The 9,601-nt window shown below is 34.9% G+C and overlaps 1 long non-coding RNA gene across 1 annotated transcript; it reads left to right on the forward strand.

Annotated features, from left to right (window-relative positions):
* The first annotated feature begins 1,447 nt into the window (after positions 1-1,447).
* Positions 1,448-8,425, forward strand: LOC128263999 (uncharacterized). The gene is made up of 3 exons (XR_008268622.1): positions 1,448-1,480; positions 1,553-1,690; positions 8,361-8,425. It is a non-coding gene; the product is annotated as an uncharacterized LOC128263999 (long non-coding RNA).
* Positions 8,426-9,601: the final 1,176 nt, after the last annotated feature.

Raw genomic sequence — 9,601 nt, forward strand, 5'->3', positions numbered from 1 at the left:
GATATCGTGGGTCTTTGTGTCGTAAATATTTCTAGACTGCGAACGCAGCTAATATTTCAATTAAAGAATTTAAAATCCAAATCGATTAAACAGCCATGCGATGTTAAGGGTTCTCGGAAAGAAGAGGTCTGGTCTTAGTGTGTGTCATATAAATGCCAAACGCCTCACTCGAAAAATTGAAGAATTTATCAATTCGAGCGTCGATGTTATATGCGTTTCTGAAACTTGGTTTGTTCCTAATTTATGTGATTTTTAATTTAAATGTGATGGCTCTAATTTGCATCGCTCTGATCGTGATAGTCATGGGGGTGGGGTTGTAATATATGTGAGTAAAAAGTTAAGTTCTACGTTTGTATGTAAACACTCAACCAGTAGAATAGAATACTTATTTATAGAAATTAGATGCTAAAGATATGCTGAAAGCTGCTAATTGGGTGTATATACCGACCTAACTGCCGGATTGACTATGAACAATTTTTAAATATCCTTCATGTCGTGTCATTAAATTATTCATAAGTCATTATAACAAGCGATTTTAATAGTGATATTTTAAGGGAATCCCACCTTGCAGAGGACATGAAATCGCTGGAGATAAAGTTTGTCAACTTCGTGACCCCTACGCATTTTACCAAAATTCGCAACTCGCTTTTAGATTTATTTTTTGTGTCTGATACAGATAAAGTAGCTACATATGACCAACTTATTGTCCCATCCCTTTCAAATCATGACCACATATTCTAGACTTACGCACTTGAACTACAATACCTTGACCATCCAATAGTTTTTGGGGACTTTAGAAATATAAACTATGACCTCCTCCTTTAATTCGTGCAATTGGCTTAACATATATTCCCTTTCCGAAAAGTAGAGGAACAAGTTAACCTTTTACAAAACAACATTTGTTATTTATATAACTGTTTCGTGCCTGTCCGTAGAAAATTGATTCGTTTTTTTTTTTTAAACCATGGTTTTAAGCAAACATCAAAGACGCAATATTACAGCGTGACGAGGCGTACAATAAGTGGAAAAGGTACAGGACACCTCTAGCTTACGCGTTGTTCAAGTCATTGAGAAAAAAAATGGCCAAACTTACTGATACCGCCATGACAAATTTCTATTCCCATAAATTCAACAACGTATCTTTCACTGCTGAGGCATGGAAAATAATTAAAAACCTGGAAATATGTAAAGTTAAACCAAGACTTGATCAAGACATAAATGATAATGAACTTAATAAAAAGTTCTTAAACTGCACAGTACCTGAAATCACTGAAAATAAATATCTGAACCCTCGATTTGTACCTGAAGCTGTTTGTGATATTAGATTTAGGTTTATGTGTGTTAACCAGTGTGATGTCCTTCAAAGTATACTAAGAATTAAGAGTGACGCCACTGGGTCTGACAACATAAACCCCAAATTAACTTGCTGATCTGATTCTGTTGACGATCAAGCCTCGGTCTCGAGCTTTTCGGGATTTGAGTGAGTTGCGAAATTTTTCTAAGAAACATTCGATTTCTTTTGAGTGAAACTTTAATTACTCTCGGATTCAAGTGTCTTGACTCTTGGATACAAGTGCGCTCTTAGATTTTACGACTTTGAAATGTCTTTGGATTGAAATAGGAGTTTATGTGTCTGCGAGCCGAACTTTGATTATCTTTGAACGTGTGAACGTGACAATTGGGGTGAGTTGTTTAGTCTAAAGTTTTGGGTGATAACATATTTGGGGATTTTCCGTTGGCCTTCGATTTTGGGATCTTGTTACAAGGGTGAATAATTCTAGGGTAGTATAGGGTATATCGTAGATACGTAAAGTAATGGGTATATTCAGGGTGTTATGGGACTGTGTATGTGTTGCTTAAATATGTGCAGAGTCTCATAGGAATATGGGCATGTCACTATATATATTTTTTTATATAAAATGGAATCTGAAAGAATTGTTATTGGTTTTATTTTTTATATTAGTATTATATATATTATTAGAATTTATTTGGTGGATCAGACCATTGCTATTTATTTAGTTGAAATTTATGAATGAAAATTCTTTAACCTATCCTTATGAACTGTCTTTTTCTTGGGGCACCACTAAATATATTTGTATTAGCCTGATCGTTCGAATTTTGATGATTATTTGGGTTTTGTAGTCTAGCTTGATTTTAACCGTTCCTAAATGTTTGGTAATTGCCTTGCAAGTGTGGGGGAATGGGACGTTGTTGATATTGGTTTTGATTATTCTGGGAAGTTGTTGCATTAGGATTAGAATTTGAATTAGAATTGTAGTACGAACTTAAATTTCTTTGATTATCATAATATCTTTGATTGTTACCCGGATATCTTCCCTTATTCCTATGATTTTTATGGTTATTTCTATTTTGTGTATATTCTTCTTCTAGGTTTGCATCATAGAATCCTAACTCCATAGCTGCTTGTTTTAATTTCGGAATATTGGTTATGTCTTTTCTTGCTAGAGACATATACATGCGATCGGGAAGTTTTCGCTCAATGGTAATATGAACTGTTCTATCAAACATTCTTGTATAATTTATTATATCTGATGGATCAGATTCTAATTCTAATTTGTCGAACACATTCCTATATTGTTTTTCTAATTCTGTTATAAACTTACTAAGACTCCCTTTGAATTGCGTTTTAGCCAGCTTCTTGATGATTGTTTTATAGGGCCTGTGATCTTTGAAGGCGACGGCTAAAGCTGTCTTCATTGTTACCCAGTTATTAGCTCCAGAATGTGCGACGGTTTCTGCGTCGACTACCACTCTTCTGATTGCTCCAAAAATGATGTGTGCCTGTCTTGGTTCTTGGGTTAGATACAGTTATATTAAATATTCGACTTCATTGATGAACCCTGAGAGTTTTCCTGGTGTTCCATCGAAGTACTGTAGTTCTTTGATCTGACCCAGTAACTGGTTCAGATGGATCTCTGATAACTGTTGAACTGCCATCCTGTCTTGGGCTTGAATTTGGGCTTCTTAAAATATCTTTTATTTCTGACCAAATTGGATGTTTTATGACCACTTGTAGGTTTTACGTCACGTAATTTTATTTTTTATTTCAGAATGTTTTTTATTTCTGACCGAATTGGATTTTTGGATGTCTTTTGACCACTCTTAGGTTTTACGTCACGTAGATTCATTTGCGGATCTTTTAAGTGCACTTTATTCAATTCGCTGATCAGGATAACTAGTTGTTTAGTATATCTTTTTATTGATCAGTACCGTATTTGAAAAGGACTTTATTTTTGGATCCTACCGACTGCGCCAATTATAAGTTTGCAACTCTAATTATAAAAAAAATATAATTTTATTTTTATTCAACTTGATGGTTACAGAGTTTTTACTTATTAGTGACAAACACCGACCTATTAGATTGAGGTCTCAAACTGAACTTAACTTGCTGATCTGATTCTGTTGACGATCAAGCCTCGGTCTCGAGCTTGAGTGTCTTGACTCTTGGATACAAGTGCGCTCTTAGATTTTACGACTTTGAAATATCTTTGGATTGAAGTAGGAGTTTATGTGTCTGCGAGCCGAACTTTGATTATTTTTGAACGTGTGAACGTGACAATTGGGGTGAGTTGTTTAGTCAGTTTTGGGTGATAAGCTGGGATTGACATTTGGGGATTTTCCGTTGGCTTTCGATTTTGGGCTCTTGTTATAATTCTAGGGTAGTATAGGGTATATTGTGGATACGTAAAGTAACGGGTATATTCAGAGAGTTATGGGACTGTGTATGTGTTGCTTAAATATATGCAGTGTCTTATAGGAATATGGGCATGTCACTCCCCCAACCTTTGAATTTGGCCTGTCCTCAGGGCGATAACGTAGGGTATAACATAATATTATCTGCTGCAATATTTTCCTCAGTAGTTTTTACATTCTTATTTGTTATGATTGGTTGTTCTTCACGTTTAGAATATTTTACAATAAGTTTCTTAGGAATATTTTTAAATTTTTAAATTAAATATAATGTTAAACTTATTATAGTGATTACAAACATATTATCTGAAATGTATTGTAATATTTTATATGCGATTCGACTATTTCTTTAGTTTGGATATATGACAATGGTTCGAGTTTTGTGATACTGTTGTTAACATAAATTGATTGTGAATAATCTGCTATATTGTTGGATAGTATGAACTCATCTAACTGTATAGTACAATTTTTTATTTTGACAATATTATTACCAACGATCGAGACTTCTGTGCTTATACAATTTTGATTTATAATTGATTTTTGTGTATTCCATGATAACAAAATATTTGGTTCGATGTAATTTATTTGGAAATTTCTATGGGTTTTTACATATTTTTGCATTTTGTCGGTTCCTGCGTTCTTGCGTTCAGTATTTCTGGAGTTATTTCAAATGACAGTTTTGTATTTCTGTGTTCTATTTGCAATGTTTCAGATATCACATTCATTGATTATATTTTGTATTAACTTTTGGCTATCTGGATAATAATGTTCTTCTTTAAACCAGTTGATAGTTTTTTCGATTCCTGGGTGTAGAAGTTCTTTATACATTTTTAATATCATATGTTTGAATTCGGCGTAAGACAGAATATCTTTTAATATGAACGTGTATTTTAACAATTTCGTTAAATTGTTGGAACCCGTTATTTGTACGTATGCCCTTTGGAATGTTAAGAAATCATCATCATTATGGAAATAAATTGCGCCTTAGTGCATACATATTCTTTAATGATGTTTTTAGCAAAGTCATCTGTCATTTCCTTGTAAGTTGTTTTAATTTTCAATTTTTGAAAATAATGCTTTACCTCAGTTTCATCGTTGTCTCCCTTCTCTGATTCTATTTGTCTAGAGAAATAATTGAATGGTCGTTCTGTGATGGGTATATAACTAAGAGTATCTTCAGAAGCGCTATGTATAGTTGCATCTACACTATTGGCAACTTCACCAAGCATTAATTCTTCTATTTTGGTACGCGATAATGCATCTGCTACATAATTTTCTTTTCCGGGAAGATACTTAATATTATAATCAAATTCGTTTAATTTGATTTTCCATCTTTGAAGTTTCATGTTTGGTTCTTTGATGTTATTAAGCCTGACTAAAGCCTGACTAAAGATCTCCCGAATAAGTATGATCTGAAATATTTTGTTGCCCAAACTATGGCTAGAAGTTCTTTCCCTATAGTGGCATAGTATATTTCATGTTCGTGCAAAGTTCTACTGGCATAACACACGGGTTTATGATTTTGAGACAAATCTGCACCAATGGCAATATTACTAGCGTCAGTAGTTGGGGAAAAAGTTTTACTAAAATCAGGGTAGATTAAAATCGGATTTGATGTAATAAGTACTTTTAACCTTTCAAATGCTGCTTTGTAATCTTTATTTTCTGTGTCTATTGTTCCTCCATTTTTCAATTTAATGGTCATGGAATGAACTTGCGATAGAATCCACATAATCCCAAAAATGATTTTATTTGTTTTGGAGTCCTTGGTTGTGGGAAATTTGTAATAGCATTGGTTTTTTTTGGCTTGGGCTTGATACCTTTGGTAGTTACAACATGACCTAGGAATTCTGTTTCTCTCTGAACTCGCATTTATCCAATTGTAGTTTTAAGTTTGCATCCCTAAGTTTTCCAAAAACTTTCTTAAGAGATAAGATGTGATCCTCCAATGAAGTGGAAAAAATTATTATATCGTCTAAATAAACTAAACAATCTTTGCAGATTAAATCATCCAAAAGGTTGTTCATATATCTTTGAAAAGTTGCGGCTGCATTCTTAAGGCCGAATGGCATTCGAGTGTACTCGTAATGGCCATGTTTCGTAGAAAATGCGGTTTTTGCAATTGATCTGCTGTCCATTTGGATTTGATGAAGTCCTTTAGCTAAATCTATGGTTGTGAAATACTGGCATTTTCCTAATTTGTCAAGGATCTCATCCATTCTAGGAATTGGAAATTTATCATTGATAGTGATTTCGTTTAAATTCCTATAATCTACAAATAACTTTTTATTGCCAGACGCGTCGGTCTTTTTTGGAACGACCCAAATAGGTGAACAGTAAGGAGATTTCGACTTACGAATTATTCCCTGCTCTATCATTTCTTTGATTTGCCTATTTACTTCTTCATCAACGCTCTGGGGCTATTTATATGGCTTACGATAAACTGGGTCTTCATGCTGAGTTTGGATTGTGTGTTTAATGGTACTTGTGAAAGTCAAATTCTTACCTTCTCTGTACTGAAGGTCACCATATTCAAATAGAACCTTCTTTAAACTTTCAATCTCCTCGCTATACATCTGAGCCTAAATTCATTGTTTTCGCGTAAATCATTATGAATCGCGAAGTTTACCGATTGATCTTCTGTAGAAGGTAGATTAAGGCACTCCTGTGCGGTCTTATCCTCTCCCATGTCTTCGTCGTTGTATCGGAATTTATAAGTTTTTGGGCCTAATTTAATTGTTTTGTTTTCATAGTCATTTTTAGCCTTAGCAGCTTCTAGGTAATTTCGACCTAACAGGATATCATAATAATCGGAAAATTTATGTAAATAAAATTTTTGATCTGACTGACATGTTACGCTTGGTTTTACTATGATACTTTTATGTATTGTTACTGGACCTCTAATAGTATACACTTTTAAATCTTCTTTTGTCTCTTTTAATTTAGCGAAAGTTTTATTCATTATATTGATTGATGATCCAGTGTCTATCATTCCTTTATAAAATTTATTATGAAAGACATTTTTAACATAGGGATTGTATTTACGGTCTCCGGGGCAGTTTGATGAAAATTTACGTCCATCTTTTTTTGGCCACTTTGACTTTCCCTCTGTCTTTTTCTTGGGGCACCACTAAATATATTTGTATTAGCCTGATCGTTCGAATTTTGATGATTATTTGGGTTTTGTAGTCTAGCTTGATTTTAACCGTTCCTAAATGTTTGGTAATTGCCTTGCAAGTGTGGGGGAATGGGACGTTGTTGATATTGGTTTTGATTATTCTGGGAAGTTGTTGCATTAGGATTAGAATTTGAATTAGAATTGTAGTACGAACTTAAATTTCTTTGATTATCATAATATCTTTGATTGTTACCCGGATATCTTCCCTTATTCCTATGATTTTTATGGTTATTTCTATTTTGTGTATATTCTTCTTCTAGGTTTGCATCATAGAATCCTAACTCCATAGCTGCTTGTTTTAATTTCGGAATATTGGTTATGTCTTTTCTTGCTAGAGACATATACATGCGATCGGGAAGTTTTCGCTCAATGGTAATATGAACTGTTCTATCAAACATTCTTGTATAATTTATTATATCTGATGGATCAGATTCTAATTCTAATTTGTCGAACACATTCCTATATTGTTTTTCTAATTCTGTTATAAACTTACTAAGACTCCCTTTGAATTGCGTTTTAGCCAGCTTCTTGATGATTGTTTTATAGGGCCTGTGATCTTTGAAGGCGACGGCTAAAGCTGTCTTCATTGTTACCCAGTTATTAGCTCCAGAATGTGCGACGGTTTCTGCGTCGACTACCACTCTTCTGATTGCTCCAAAAATGATGTGTGCCTGTCTTGGTTCTTGGGTTAGATACAGTTATATTAAATATTCGACTTCATTGATGAACCCTGAGAGTTTTCCTGGTGTTCCATCGAAGTACTGTAGTTCTTTGATCTGACCCAGTAACTGGTTCAGATGGATCTCTGATAACTGTTGAACTGCCATCCTGTCTTGGGCTTGAATTTGGGCTTCTTAAAATATCTTTTATTTCTGACCAAATTGGATGTTTATGACCACTTGTAGGTTTTACGTCACGTAATTTTATTTTTATTTTCAGAATGTTTTTTATTTCTGACCGAATTGGATTTTTGGATGTCTTATGACCACTCTTAGGTTTTACGTCACGTAGATTCATTTGCGGATCTTTTAAGTGCACTTTATTCAATTCGCTGATCAGGATAACTAGTTGTTTAGTATATCTTTTTATTGATCAGTACCGTATTTGAAAAGGACTTTATTTTTGGATCCTACCGACTGCGCCAATTATAAGTTTGCAACTCTAATTATAAAAAAAAATATAATTTTATTTTTATTCAACTTGATGGTTACAGAGTTTTTACTTATTAGTGACAAACACCGACCTATTAGATTGAGGTCTCAAACTGAACTTAACTTGCTGATCTGATTCTGTTGACGATCAAGCCTCGGTCTCGAGCTTGAGTGTCTTGACTCTTGGATACAAGTGCGCTCTTAGATTTTACGACTTTGAAATATCTTTGGATTGAAGTAGGAGTTTATGTGTCTGCGAGCCGAACTTTGATTATTTTTGAACGTGTGAACGTGACAATTGGGGTGAGTTGTTTAGTCAGTTTTGGGTGATAAGCTGGGATTGACATTTGGGGATTTTCCGTTGGCCTTCGATTTTGGGCTCTTGTTTCAAGGGTGTATAGTTCTAGGGTAGTAAAGAGTATATTGTGGACACGTAAAGTAATGGGTATATTCAGAGTATTATGGGACTGTGTATCTGTTGCTTAAATATATGCAGAGTCTTATAGGAATATGGGCATCTCACTATGTATATGTACATCGAAGAAAAGCCTCGGTTGTCGCTCGACCGTGGTGTTGTGGGAATATCGTTCTCATCCTGCGCCACGTGCGACTGACTATTTCACCACCGAACGTACGGTCCTTTTTCCCTGTCAGACACTGGGCTACACGGCAACTCATATTGTCGTCCCACTTTTTTGACGTTAAGAAACTTTTAAAGGATGTCTCCTTCACCACACTGACACCACCTTATATTGTGGTCCAACTCTTTTAGCGTTAAGCAACTTTAAAAGGATGTCTCCTTTACCACACTGACGACATCACATGTTATCGTTCCCTTCTCATAGTGCTGTGTAACTTCACACTAGCTTCTTCGCCTCTTATGTTGAGTGCGCAATTCAAATAACCAAACATTCACCGGCCATACTGACAACTTAAACGTCCTCGTGTAATTCACAAGAGAAAACTTTCTGCAAAATAGAAACGTCCACAACTTTCGTCTCCAAATTTGTTTAACAAAAATTGCTTAGCCTTTAGTTACAAATTTTCAATTATTTTAGTTCTTTCTCTTCTTTACATTAATGTCTATCTTTAATAACTTAACCTCGGGCCCAAGTACTGTTACAACCCATCGACTATTCGACATTACAACACACTGGTCTTTCACTAACGCTGGTGCCACACCAGCCAGTACAGACCTTCTCAAATGTCTTATTCTTCTCCCAGTGCCACACTGGTCTTCAACGGTCTCTTTCATCCGTATTACACCTGTTTCATTCGTTTCATTCGCACCAATGCCACATTGGTCACTACGGTCCTCGACCGCTTCATCAAGTGAACTTAATTCATCTTCATCAATGTCGAGCTCGCTCGGTACCTGCCCTTTCGGTATTCTACGTAAGCTCTCGTGGGAATATTTATATTGTTTCTTACTATTCAAAGATTTTAGCTGGTATCGATCACCGTCTAACACTTCTGTCACTACGAAAGGTCCACGGAACTAATTTAGTTTGTTGTCGCTCACTATTCTTGAGAAGGACATAATCTTCTTCGGAAAACTTAA

The sequence above is a fragment of the Drosophila gunungcola genome, unplaced genomic scaffold (assembly GCF_025200985.1).
Source record: "Drosophila gunungcola strain Sukarami unplaced genomic scaffold, Dgunungcola_SK_2 000042F, whole genome shotgun sequence".
In the NCBI taxonomy this organism is placed as follows: Eukaryota; Metazoa; Arthropoda; class Insecta; order Diptera; family Drosophilidae; genus Drosophila; species Drosophila gunungcola.